Source organism: Tympanuchus pallidicinctus, unplaced genomic scaffold, assembly GCF_026119805.1.
Source record: "Tympanuchus pallidicinctus isolate F22 unplaced genomic scaffold, pur_lepc_1.0 scaffold5, whole genome shotgun sequence".
Lineage (NCBI taxonomy): Eukaryota > Metazoa > Chordata > Aves > Galliformes > Phasianidae > Tympanuchus > Tympanuchus pallidicinctus.
The window spans coordinates 46,443,080-46,457,890 of record NW_026294769.1 but is presented as its reverse complement, the minus strand read 5'-3'; the positions used below and the strand labels follow the sequence as shown (position 1 = coordinate 46,457,890).

The 14,811-nt window shown below is 36.1% G+C and overlaps 1 protein-coding gene across 2 annotated transcripts in view; it reads right to left on the bottom strand.

Moving 5' to 3' along the window:
* The window catches only part of HNF4G (hepatocyte nuclear factor 4 gamma), a 59,652-nt gene that overhangs the window by 36,369 nt on the left and 8,472 nt on the right, over positions 1-14,811 (bottom strand). Inside the window, exon 1 of one of the 2 annotated variants that reach the window (XM_052703849.1) lies at positions 3,999-4,130. The exons of the other annotated variant lie outside the window; for it this stretch is intronic. The gene's annotated coding sequence lies outside the window, so the exon portion shown is untranslated. Of the gene's footprint in view, positions 1-3,998; positions 4,131-14,811 lie in introns of those variants that run through there. 2 annotated transcript variants of the gene reach the window in all.

Below are 14,811 nucleotides of genomic sequence, written 5' to 3'. Positions count from 1 at the left end.
CATAAAATGAACAAAGAGCAATAAAGTAATCATATCCCAGCATGTTTATTTAGTTGTGGTCCTTAATGACTGAGACCTTCGTACCCAGTGATATCAGGAGCTGCTACTAAATTTCCTCTGACTCAAATCCCTAGTTAGGATTATTGTTCGATATGCTCAATGCATTAAAGCCTGCCTCACACAAACCATGAAAGCAAAACAAAACAAAGAATCGGAAAAACACTTCACAGAAAGGAAGATCAGTTGTATGAAAAGTTTTTTAAATTCAGCCAAAACTCATTTTTTTTCAAAGCAATACTTGAAGAATAGGTGTGGGTTAAGAAGCTGGGTTAAGAACGAATCACAAAACCACAGAATGACTTGGGTTGGAGGACACCTTAAAGAGAGTCTAGTTCAAATTCCCTTGCTGAGAAGGGAGTTGTCACTCACTGATCAGGTGCCCAGAGCCCCATCCAGCTTGGTCTTGAACACGTCCTGGGATGGGGTATCTACAACTTTTCTTGGCAACCTGTTCTAGAGTCTCACCATCCTCTGAGTAAAGAGCTTCTTTTCAACATCTAATCTAAATCCCCCTTTTAGTTTAAAACCATTCACCCTTGTTCTGTCGCTAGCTATTCATGTAAAATGTCAGTCCCCGAATGGTAGAAGTGGACAACAAGTGGGTTCAGGCAGCACTTCTGCTGTCCACACTTTGAGCAAACTGGATCTGACACAATGCAAAATCTGCATAGCTGCACTGAGATTGTGTTAAAATGTGTTAACGTGGGCCTCGGTCTTTAAGTATATTGTCAGAATTAGGAACATAAAAAGGCTGAAACATCAAATAGCAGTAAGAAACATATTTAAAAACTTGTGAATGAATCTGATGACCAGTCAGGCTTTCATTCCCTCAAAATACAACTTTGACAAGCAACCAAATTTAAGCGGTACTAGCTATAGCATATTGTGATCACTTTTCCAGTCACTGCTGTGTCGATCTAAAATCCTCTCCTATTAAAATACCACATTCTTTCAAGAGCTATAGTTACATATTAACTATTTAAGACTAGTTTCCTCTATCTTTACTTTGCAATTTATAGTATTGTTTAAGAACTGTTAAAAAACATTATTGCCAGAAGGGGACATTGAGATAATCCACCCTGATTTCTGACTAGCACTGAAAAATGCTATGTAATCCAGTTATTCTTAACAGGGAGCGTGTGCTTGTCCTTTGGGAGAACCCATTTTGATTTTAAAATGATCAATAATCTACAAAAAAGTCCAGAGAACCATTAAAGTCCAGTGGTTAGTCAGTCAAAAATGCAGTCTCGATTAAAAAAAAACCAGTAACATAGTTCCACTTATTTCTAGTTTTGCCTTTTAACCATTCCTAGCTTGTTAATTTATATATATACCCACCTATCCACTTATCTATGAAAATTGCTCTATTTTATCTTTTTAGAGTTGCCACTTCTTCATGAAAAATGTCTGCAGAATCACTTTAGATTCACCTCATGCTGTGTGTTTCCATCCCAACATTTCCCCCTTTCTTCTTTCCCTGTCCCCCTTGTTTATTTTCAGTTAATCTCGTCTTGCCTCATTTTATTTAAGTAATTCCCTATGTATCAAAAACAAAAATACTGTATGTAATGAAGCCAGCATGTCTTTAGATTGGTATTGAAATTAGAGAAATTGTTTCACTGAACCATTTTTCAGGATAAAAAATTCCAGAACCTGGAAGAGATCTTCGTTGAATTGCTTACTACATCACAATGAGATGTGAGTGGATTTCCACTTCTTTAAAATATTCCTAACAAATCTTTATGAAATGCCTGTGAATATGCAGTTATGCATTTTCTGTGGCAACTTGAGTAGGACTGGTCTCTGAATCACTACTTAATTGGAAAATCTGGGATTCTTTTTAAGTAATTTCGGAGGGTTCAAACTGCATTTTGCACTGCTATACTTCACACTTGTTGCAACGCTCCTGCTGTCCCAGTCTCTCCTAGACTTTTTTAGAGATACTTTATCAGAGAATATTTTTCTGCAGATTTCAGCAGTGTTTTGACTCCAGGGTGCTCAGGGAACCTGGCCTCTTTCAAAGTGAGATGAGCTACACAAATGTCTAAGTCCAGTCATAAATTACCAATTGCTTAGAACAAATAAATTACCTGACCAAGACAGCATGTGAGAAGTATTAATATTGTAAGCAAAAAGATACAACAGGTTTTGTTTACAGAAGTAAGTGCACATGATACAGAGAAAAGGCATATAGCTTGGAAACATTCTTCAAATAGCATGCTATATATAGGAAAGTTGGTCAAAAACTACTGAGAAGAAAAAAAATTTCCTTTTGTATTTGAAATTTCAAATGATCGAATAGTATGTTTCAGTGAAAAAAAAAATGGCCTGCTGGAATAAAAAAACAATAAAGAAGATCTACATGTTGAATTATTTCACTGAGTCAGAATCCAAAGTAGAGCACTATGTATAAATCACATCATTTTATTTAAAAAGCAAGGGAGAATAAAACATAGAAGAAAACAAAACAAAACAAAAAGAAGAAGAAAATACTGGAAGAAAAATAAAAATAGTGCCCCTTTCAGGATGATTGATTTCTGTGCAATCCATATTTTACTCTCTGCTACATAATTTTATACTCTTGACAAAATGTCACACAACTGGAAAAGGACTAGGAAAACATATGCAGCTTTCTATCAACTTTATGCCTCCCTAAATTTAGAAGATTTCTCTGAATAGGGAAACTAAAAATAAATCAGGAAACAACGTCAATAATGAAGTCTGAATTATCCAGCAGTAAAAAACATGAAAGTATTTTTAGTATATTTAAATAGAACATTCATAACATAAATAGTGGCAATGAAACTTGACTGTCAACAAGAAAAAAAACAAGTGATCTGTAGCTGACTTCTGTAGATGACGTTTTCTTTTTTTTTTTTTTAATGACATTGCCTATATGTACTGTGCCTTGTTTACTTACACGTTTAAACTATTGTAAGAATTCACTGTTAGAATGTGGCCAACATGTACTTTACCTAATCTTAATAAGAAAAGCTGACACTGAAGTTGGATAAGCAAATATATTCGCATTTATAGTTACAATTTTGTTTCCAGAATGAAACTCTGGGCCAATTTAACCAGATAATGTAAACAAATTAACAAGATATGCAGAAAAATTAATATCTACAGACAATTTGGGTTTCATCACATATACAGTGCATTTGCATATATATACAAGAGAGAGAAGGCAATTTAATTACAATTCTATGAAATCATAATCATTAAAGAAATCTTCATATCTTTAATGAAATACACTGATAAATTACGTTATTATAACAGATATATTCCTGGATTTTCTAAGAGGAAAACTTTTTCACGACTCTGTAAGCATTCACAATATTAATTCTTCAATCACTACAGTAACATCATCAGAGATACTTGACAAGAATGCTAACTATTATGCAAAAACTAAATGTGGTTAATATAGAAAAGTTTTTCTGAAAAAGTATATGTAAAATAACAGTGGTTAGAAAGAAAAAGAAGAAGTAAGTTGGTAGTCAAAATAAATGTTAGTTAGTTGATTAATAATGTTCATATTTGAATTAAAGTTAAAAAAAAAAAAAACCTTTAGAACTTTAACAAATAAAATTATATTTCTGACTAGCTCTAATGATGTGTGCAATACTGAACCCAGACTGAGATTAACACCCATTTCTGCCAATTTTTCAACACTTCTATGAAGTCACACAATTATTCTGACTGAAGATGGTCCCAAGTTACAGTAGGGTCTGGCCCACATGCCCAGCTAGCCAGTAAGATTTTTTTTTCTCATGGGGACCTTGTGACCAGTGAGAAGCAAAACAATCAACGAGACTTCACTCAAGCTCCTGCAATTCTTTATCATTACCCTCTCATGTCTATCTTCTTGTTTCTTATCCTTTTCAATCTTACTAGACTTTTATTTCCTATGTCAAAGAGCACAGATTTTTGCCACTCACTTTGACGAGTTCATCAGTGAAACCACTGCGGGTCAGAGGCATGCAAAAGTGAATGGTGCTGCTTGTAGCACAAGCTGTGTTAGAGTTTTCTCAAGCCGCTCTTCTTGATTTTCCAACATGCCTGTACTAAACTAAACAAATATTTTCACACAATAAACTTCCAATATTTAACTGAAAGTAGTCATAAAGTATACCAATCAGTAACCAAATCCACACACAAAGCGTACAAATTATTACAAAGCAGCATTACATCTGCAACATTAGCAATATGCATTATCTTCTAGAAGGTACTGAGGGACAAAGGACACAGGCTTTTTCAGTTTTACGTAAAAAAAATGAACCAGGGTTTTTATTTAAAAAAGAGATGGTGAGGAAAGCTATCTAAAAATGTAAGTTAGAAAAGAGAATTGAGTCTAAAGGTACATCTAGAAATAGCAGCTTGCATGAGCATGAGAATGATCTTCAGATAATGGCTCGATGACATGACTGATGGAGAAAGTTAAATTTTATTCAGATCAACAAAATATTTTTTTTCAATTTCTAATGCCCTTATGTCTGCAATTGTTTTATGCCATAAAAATATTTATTAATGTGTTTATAAGCAACCATTGATTTTACTCGAAACATTCCATTAACTATTGGAAGACATAGTATAGAAAACTGTGCAAAGCCCTAGCCAGTATACAGGAAATTACATAAAATTAGGTGAGATTAGATGAAATGAATAGATATAAAAAGGCTGCAATATACCAGCCTAGCAGTGTTCTTCCCATAGAGAACATTCTGTCCCAGGCAGTTCTCAACAGTAAAGAAGCAGACAAGAACAGAAATCTCAGTCCCGTTGGAAAGTCGTCATCTCAGCAAAACAGCATTGAACAAACCTACACGAGAAGCATACGCAAACAACAGACCAGCAGAAGATTGAGTAGTCCCATAAAAAGATACAGAAATTTCTCAGTAATATTCAGGCACCATGAGATGTATTTATATATGCACTGCAGGAAAACCCACGGCTCTTAGTAATGGCTGGCCTCATCCTGCCAGGAACCAGCAAGTTAAAATGTATGACTTTCAGCTGAAATACTAAATGAGAGAAGGACGAGATCGCTAATGCTCAGAAGAGGGTGATAAAGAGCAAGAATCTTGTACAGTGACTTCAAACACACACAGCTGCAGTGCTCAGTGTAATATTGCTTTAAATGTGAAAGAGAACTGTGAACCATTATTTTTATGGTAGTTTTGTCCTGTACCTTTTTGCTGTCAGTCTGGAATTTCAGTTTACAGACACAGGATAGTGATGGTGTATTTCACTAGATGCCTGTTAGAATCTTTTGATGCATAAACCCTTTCGAAAATCTGACCATAATCCTAAGTACTCCATAGAGAAGCATGATGGCAAAAGTTCGTTTTTGCTACTCCATTGTTGTCTTGAACTCATCAGCTGTCAATTAACTGTAAATGATTACAGCAATCATATGTGCTTGTGGGCAAATCATAGAGCTCAGTTTCAGGTGTAAATGAAATCTGTTTTACGAAATATGTTCTTTTAAAGTACAAACAACTGCTTAACTTCAAATAATGCTTTTTTTTTTTTTTAAAGTTTAATAAACATATCCTGAATAAGAGCTCGTTTGCTTTCCTTTGCTCTTTTTCTGCACAGATATGAATTTCATGAGAAATGTATGCAACTATTAAGTCTAAAACAGATATATGATAAATTTTAATTTTAATGTTTACACATCAATTGAAATAACTGAAATAATGTAAAATGTTTTCAATTATGAACTAATGCTCTTTTTAAAAAATTGGTTTCCATCTATCTGAACTGCACACAACTGTGTATCAGTCACATTCTGCTACACTAAGACAACACAGCCAGTAGCAATTGAGAAACACATTATACATGGCACTTAGTTCACCATGAAATTCTAGATGAGTTAATGATAGATAATGGCCTACAATTCATGTGTGACTTATTTTAGCAAATCTCACTGATACAGCAATTCAAGTGAACTGCATCAAGGCTTCACTAAGTATAATCAAATGGGCTTGCAGGAAAAAAAAAAAAAATCAGCAAAAAATTACAAAACACTTAACAGAAAAGAAAGTGACATACTCAGAAGTCCCATGGAATCAGTACTGTCTGACTGTTTTAACACATCTGTTCTATTATCCTTTCCAGTGCAGTTTGTGGAGAACAGAACTCAAGTGTCATGCACCCTTACCCAAAGGAGCATTATCCTCTCCTTACCCAAAGCTTTTGAAGTAGTTACAAAAACCTGCCCAGTATCACTGTCATGGCTGCCATCCTGACTGACACAGAAATGACATGTAAAGGGTGCCTTTGTAAATCCTCTTACATCTTTCTAACTGGCTTACAAGATCCACATCCAATACTCATGATTTGGATGCACTATGGAGGTACCCAATAGATTTGCAACTGCAAAAAACTTCACTATCTTGTGAATCAAGGCCTTTCAAGAAGCCATGAAACAAACTTCATTGCGATAAGGCCTGAAAAGGCAGCGGATCCTTGCTTCCTTCTCACCAGGACTGAGCAGGAGCTATGACAGTTGTTCGCTCTCAGGATGGGACAGTACTGAGAGAAGGAGGCAAGGAGCACAAAGCACCAAGAGGCCAGATGTGACATTCTAGTATTTTGATGCAAGAGCATAACAAACATAGAATAGTGAGACAGATCAGTAAATATAAATCATTCTGTAAAAAGATCATTGAAAGAATAACAACTTAAAATACCAACTTGTGAACAGTGTGCTATTTTATCATGATAATTTGTGATAACCTCCTGTGGAAAAATCTAAAACAGGTGAAACCGAAAACATCCTTAAGATAGAGCAAGAACAGTGGATTTCCAGCTCCTACTGCTGACATTCCCCATGGACAATGGAGCCAGTCTCCTCGCCGCTGGGAGCAAAGAAGTCAATGTGGCCAGCTTGGGCTCTGGATGGCAGCTCTCTCTGCAACCACTAACAACCGAATCAGTGATAAGGAACTTCTTTAAAAATGAGAAATCCACTCTATGAACAAAAAGCCATTGATATTCACAGATAATAGATGCTGGAGCATGGTCAACAAAAGACTAGAAACATGTCTAAGCCTTAACAACTGGTAATGTTCATTTGTTCAGGAAGGTCCATTTTTATAGGGCATGTCTTGTTTCATTTTGATGGTACCGGAAATACTAAAACAAAGAGAAGCAAAAATACACACACAGAAAACCAAACGTATCCTAGAGAAACAAACAAACAAAATCTTTGGCTATGAAAAATACAAATAAAAAGTCTTGAAGTATGTGATCAGGCCCAAAAGGCATTGGAGTAAGGTTTGCTGTAAGAAAACTAGCAAAAGTAGCCTATTTCCAAAACAAAACATAGCCTGAAGTATTTTCATCATAATTTTTTTTCTCATCCATCTTTATTTACCCAATAGAAATACAAATTTGTGTAACTGTGTACATATAAAGACTTCCTCCACAATTATACTGTTGCCACAATACCTGAGTATATACTTTTTAAGTAATAAACAACAGACATAATAACTATCTAAAGCTGATTTACTGATTTTATTCAACATTACTTGTTCATTCTTTTCATCTAAAAATAAATAAAAAGAACAGAAATATTATTGCTCTTCTGCTACTTTCAGTGGCTTTGGTGGAAATCCACACAGAGCTTTTTAGATTCATTTCTTAGAAGTTATATGGAGCTCGACATGAATTAGCTAATTCAAACAAATAAGAGCTCTAAACAAATGTCAACAATGATAGCAATGGCCACTTCTGAACAAGAAAAATGTACTTTATTCATACAAAGAAATTAAAGCAGAGTTGGAACTACCTTGTCAACAGCAGTTTCCCTATGAGAAGTGTATATCAAAACTAATATACCATTTCTTCCAAGACTTTCACCTACTTCACCCAAAGAATCATCTGTAAGAATATGTGTAACAGTGCCCTCTGGTGATTATGTGCCTAAGGAATATTCTTTCATTATAAGGGCAAAGAGCACAAATCTGTGGCAGGGCTGGTAAGTAATTTTGGCAGTTTTGCAAACTGAATTCTGTTACCAATTCTCAAAAATTGCAGTGAAGAAATCAGGTATTTGCAACTGGTTTATGCCTATGGTTTTAAATGCAAATTCACATGAAGAAAGAGACAGTAGCCTTGACTAGGTTAAGATTTATGGGTGCTATAGACAGCACAGCTACTTTTATGGCTAAGAATGTAATAGATCCTAAGCAAACACTGATAAGTCCTCTATTCTCCTAAGAAGTATCCGCCCATCAAGTGTCCTGACACTGGAAAAACCCACAGTTTTGATAAGAATAAAGACAAGCTAACTGTAGAAAATAACTTCATTTCTTAAGTTAGCTGAAAACATTTATCAAGTGTTTGGTGGGCAAGACTAGGGTCTTCTTCCATTATTGGACAGTGATCACTGCATTTTCAATCCTACTGCAATAGATACATAAGCAAAACATATATTAACACATAAAGTATGTTTTATCCATATCTATTTACTGTGAGGGTGACAGAGCACTGGAACAGGCAGCCCAGAGGGGTTGTGTAGTCTCCATCTCCGGAGGTATTCAAGACCCACCTGGATGCTTTCCTGTGTAATCTACTGTAGGGAGCCTGCTTTAGCAGGGAAGTTGGGCTAGATGATCCCCAGAGGTCCCTCTCAACCCCTACGTTTCTATGATTTTATGACGTATGCGTATGTATATATATGCATATAAAATTAAAATATTGGAGAGACTTATTATCAAGCAAAGGAGTAAAATTTCTACTTTCGCAAGATTTAAGCCAACCAAGATTTTAAACCAACAAAAGGTTCTGCAGTAATAAAAAAAAAAAAAAAAAAAAAAAGAAAAGAAAAAAAGCTGATACAAAAGTACACTGGTTGAGGCCTGAAAATACCACTCTTAGTTTATTACCTCCTATCTGGGGTGAAACTAAGGGCAGATTTACTGGGAGTGTTATACTACCTCATTAGTACCTCCCAGTAATCACATACACTCCTTCTCTCAAGGTACCATGGCAGTTACTTCTAGCCTCTGTAACATAACCTAAACTGCAGCAGTGTTCCTGTAAAGGCAGTAAAAATTAGGGAAGTTATCACAACTGTTTGTTTCTCTAATGTTTGTAAGAGATATAAGAGATTCTCATAAGAATAAGAAAGGGAACTTTATGAAATACTGTCCTAATAAACTTATCTCTTATAATGATCCCTTTTCTCACTTGTATTAAATACCCCTCACTACTCTCTGAACATGGTGACTAATTAACTTCATGTTTTTTAAGAAAGGAACCTGGCAGTCCCATGGGGTTGTTTAACAAATAACCAGCTATCTTCTGAGGATTTTAAAGAATCACTTCCAGCCAAGTTTTTTTGGGCCACGTATAAATACTAGCAAGTTGCAGCAAGAAGTAAAGGAGGAGGAAAGAGATAGAAAAATTAGATCAAAAACCAAAAAACCAGATTTTTCATTATTTTTCATTATTCATATAGCTCATCAATCAATTAATAGATCATCATTATTTTTCAGTATTCAATCCTTTTACTATAGTTACTGTGATGGTTACACTGGACATTGTAGGCCCTTTTTATACTATATGGCTCTTCTAAGTTCAGCATTTGCTTCTTCTAGCAACACCTGAAAAACATCCAGCTATCTGCTTACCCAGAACAGAGGCACTGGTATTTTTCAAAGAGGACATGTTAATTAATTTTGTAGAATCACAGAATACTCTGAGTCAGGAAGCACCCACAAGAATCATCAAGTCCAACTTCTGGCTCCACAAAGAGGACCACCCAAAAACCAGATCATATGATAGAGATGGTTCTTGAACTTCAGCAGCTTAGAACTATGGCTGCTGCCCTGAGGAGTCTGTTCCATGCTCATCACCTTCTAGTAAAGAACCTTTTCCTGATATCCTACTTAAACCTACCCTGACCTAGCTCCATGCCATTCCTCAGGTTCAGCCTGAAAAAAAAAATGGACCAAGTAAACTCCCCTTTTCCACAGGTGGAAAATGAAGTCGATTTATTTTGGCAAATAAAGAAGGGAAGGGGCTGTGAAAGTCAAGTCTGCAGTAGAAATATTAACTTTGCTGATAATACTTTTAAAGCACTAACGGTCCTAGAGCAAAGGCTATCTTTTATTATGCCAGCAAACAGCATTCAGCCTCATGAGACTAACAAGCATCAGTGTAATATATGGAAAACCTAGTGATGGTTCAGACTAGTCTGGGGTTTGCTCTGAACATCAGATATAAGGAAAGTTAGTGTCAAATTGAATTACTGACTTTTAAACTTCTGTATGCTTTTGTACAGTTCCATAAATATTTCTAAATTAAGGCAGCTTTCTACAGAAGACTTCAGCCAGCAGCAAAATGGAAGAGTGAAGCTGCACTGTAAGATATCACCATTTGAGGAGGTAGAGGGATAAGATGTAGGTACAGCCATTCTGCTCAGTGTTCCTCACTGGTGAAGGAACTGAGACCTGAAAGTGCTTTGTTGAGATGTGGTTATTTTGTGCCATGTTAATCATTTTAATAGAGTGGGGAAAAAAAAAAAACAAAAAAAAAACAAAAAAAAAACAAATACATAATCCAGTGTAGCTGTGAACAATACTGCATATACTGCATAGCAATTTAGTAGAAGCAATGCAGAAGTTTAAAAAGCAATCAAAACACAAATATGAAAGAACAGGCTCCTGTAGAAAATGTTAGCTAACTGATAAAAAATGTCAAATTTGTTACAGTTATCCTATGTTCTAAATCGATGTGACCTGAATGTAATGGACATTTGTTCAGGTAGTAAGAGCAAAAGCATGCACACAAAAAATATCAGAAATACTGTTCTGCTTGGGGTTCAGCCCAGGCTTGTCCCACTTGCTACAGTCACTTGCTGGGGCACACTCCCTTGAGCACCACCGAAGCTGTGCTGACTGTTCTCTCCCTGAGCATTGCAGAAGACTCAAAGGAAGCTCTACTGAAATTAAGTCCTTATTAATCAAAGGCAAAATAATTCTCTCTCTTCCGTCACATCAGAGAGTGGGGAGACAGTTACTTGGGAAGCAGAGAGTCTTGGCAGCCCTCCCGGCTCTTTGAGCTCAAAACAGTACAGCTCTGACAGTGCTGCGGCATGGGTGCACCGACACGACTTTATACTTCTGTTCACAAAGAGGTAGTTCACATGTCTTAGATCAGTCACAGCTTGCCCCAGTGATTCTAAAGGAAAAAAGGAGGGAAAATAAATATACTATTGTTCTAGATTAAAAAAAAATACAAAAAACAAAAAACTAGAACAGAAAACAGATTTTTTAAGTGCTACTGATTTTCCTTTGCTTTCCTGTATTACAAACTGCTCTGACAGTAATTCTGAATAGTAAATAAAGTAAAAAGAAATCCACTCTAATCAGATAAACTTATGATACCTTATGCTTATGGTTCTTGTGTTACCTTAGCAAAAATGAACCCTGCTTTGGGCTCTTCCAGGCTGTAGGATCACACCATTACATATCTTTCAACATAAAGTTACAAGAAAAAGAGAGAAATACTTTTTTCTATTTCTATCAAGTTTTTATAATGTCTAGGTTTTCCATCTCAACTGTTCTTGTTCAAACTAAATCTAGGTCAGGAAAAAATCCCCACCTCATTTCCCTGAGAACCTACTTATTTTGTCTACCTCAACAACCAAGCTACTCTACCTTGTCATTTCAATTTTCACATATTTTCTCTTTGTGTATTAGTTCTTTGATTCAATGAAATCTCATCTCCTCAGCCCACTGCCATAAACTACTGTCCGGAACAAAGCTCTCTCTCAAATTCAATCTCAAACAAAATGAAAAAGAGAAAATCACAAATGAGAAAGTGGACTACAACCAATCCTATGGGTCCCATTCTCTCAAGGTCCGCAAGCTATTTTGCTTCATCAAGTAAACCTGAACTATGGGAAGGTGCTATCACCTCTCTCATTGTCAAGTGAGAATGTGTTAATAAAAACAAGACCTCCTTACGGGGGCACTGGTGTGTCAATGTTAATCACCGATTTCACTGAAATACACTACTTGATCTCAAAAGTGATTTCCAGATGAAAGACAAACAGCTGAAATTGTGTTTGAATAAATCAAAAAGCAGGTTTATCACACATCTGTGGAATTACTAGTGCTAAACTATGATTACAATAAATATTAATTATGTATGTAATGGTAACACCTAGAAGTCATCTGTGCTAATTTGAGTCTTATCTGAGATATTTAATAGCCCCATTAAGCTGGATGACAAGAGAAACCTTTACATTTATGTTGTTATATTCTGCACAAAGCACTGACCTGTGGAGGGTCTCTGTTTAAAGAATCTTTAGATAGGGAATAATTTATTTTTGTTTCAAAATTTAGGATATTTATTGCACTTTCTCATACTGCCTTTTAAAAGGTTTGTAATTTCTTTCTTCAGTTCAGTACATGTGCTTTTTCTCCACTTTATATGCCTCCAACAGCTTTTGTAGAGAGCCCCACCTGCTAAAGCCTCCCCAAGAGAGCTGTAATAGCTGCAACTCATAGGACTAGATTGTGAAGCTTTTCCTTCAAAAGAAAATCTGGAAAACACCGAAAATAAAACACTTATGTAGCAAACATTTATAAATGCTGGAATTCAGCCCCTACATGTGAACTTCCAAGTTAAAAGGATTGGGCAAAGAAATTTATTAAGGTTCTCTAAAAGTGAGAAAATTCTTTGTCACATAATGGTGCCTATAATTTTTGCAATCAAGAGTAAGTAGTTGTCTAAATCCATGCTGTGCCATTGTTGAGGTACAAGCCGTGCAATTGCTTCAACAGAATTACATGCAAAGTTAGCACTGAAATAAAAAATGTTTCACCAATGACTGTGAATTTACTAAAAAAGGTGAGATTCGTTTTTTTTTCCTTGTTTCACAGTGATTTTAAACCAGTGTAACCCCATTAATTGAACTTCATGAGACAGCAACAGTGTGCAGAATTGGTGCTAATGATTTCCCCACGCCACATGATAGCAGTGACGTATTAATAACAGCGTATTCTAGCTCAATGCAGATGTTCCTAGAGCCTGGTGACTATTGAAACAGTTTCAGTTTGCTCAAAAGCAATACTTTGAATTTTTTATTCAGCTGCAAATCGGATGTGTTATTAATAAAACTGTTCTGACTTCTTCAGCTGTGCTTTTAAAAAGCTAGCCTACAGTTAAAAACTGCTAGCATTTCCCCATGATTTTTCAGGGCATTACCTCATTCTTAACAGATTTACTGTGGTGTGATTCCATAAATGTGCATATGTTACAGAATGAGACTTTAATGAACTTGGCAACCTGCAACATATTAAAAGTAACCTTCTAACTCGCATATATATATATATATATATATATATATATATATATATATATACAAACTTTGAAATGCGCACACATTCTCTAAAGCCTTCAATATTCCTATTGTTATACTGGAACATAAATCTCTTGTTACTACTTTATCTATGAAACATTCATTTTTCATGCCTCAGCATTTTGTTTCCTACTAAGCAGAGAATCCAGCTTCTGTGAAGTCCTGCAAGGCTCAGTTGTGTTCCCCCTGTTCTATTCTCATCTTACTACTTCCTAAGAATCATATGTGAGGTCAACAGTCACCTCTAATGTTAACCACTAACATCAACTTTAGTGTTGCTTATCTGCAGACATTTTAACACTTGTTAGTGTATCTCCTCCTCCATAGCTCCCACTGTTAAGTTCTAGGCTTGCTCTTGCTCTTGGTTTCCTAGGCCAAAGCTTGAGATGTACCCAAACAAATAATCTCTTTCATTATCTGCTCCTTCTGTCTGCTCCTTCTAAACTGCTTGCATAATCTCAGCACTGACTTGGTTCTTCTACATCTAATCTGCAGACTGCCTGCTGATTCCTGCAACATTCTCTGTACATAAAAATTTCTTTGGCATACAGCCGGATCATGATTTGCTTCCCCTAAAACCATAAGGCAACAGCGTACTCAGAAACCCAGTGCTTGCAATGAAGAATTTTGCAGCCTGTGTCCCTTTTCAAAGATGTCTTGGACTGCCCTGCTCAGTAGCTGCTAGGATTGATGTCTGAACTGTGGTCTTCCCGACACAGACACCCCAGGTGCCAGAGGCCAGTCACCTCATTTCATCTCTTCCAAACAATGACATGGGAGAGCAGAGTCCTTGAAAATACTCCCTACGTCCATCTTCACCAAATTCCTCATCTTGATACTCATCTGTTTTCAATTCAGTTACATCTCCTTCTGCCCTAAAGCCAAGCTCTCCAGCCTGACAGATGTACAGATTGTAATCCATCCTCCAATACACAGAATGATGCAACTGCTCCTCCCCCAAAAGCAAGCTACAAAAAAAAGAGAATAAAATTCCTCCAACATTCTCCCTCACCCAAATATTTGCTTGGAAGAAATCTACAGCAACAGAAGAAGAACACAGTATGTCACATTTTTTCATGCTGTAATTGTTAACCACGTTTAATATGCAGCCAGCTGTTTAACTCCTGTCTACAGCAAAAGCTGGTGAGTTCCTCGAAGACAAACAAAAGCAAACAAACTCCAAATACACATACAGAAGCCACACATATGCAATCAGCCATTAGCACTAGTTCCTATAAAAAAATTCACAATTATCTTCAGCTAGGGCAAGGCAATTCTGCAGAAACTGGAGTGCTACATTCAAAATAATAGAGAAAAATATAAAATGCTACTGGTCAAGCTCATATAAAGGATTTAAAGTTTTGCTTAAA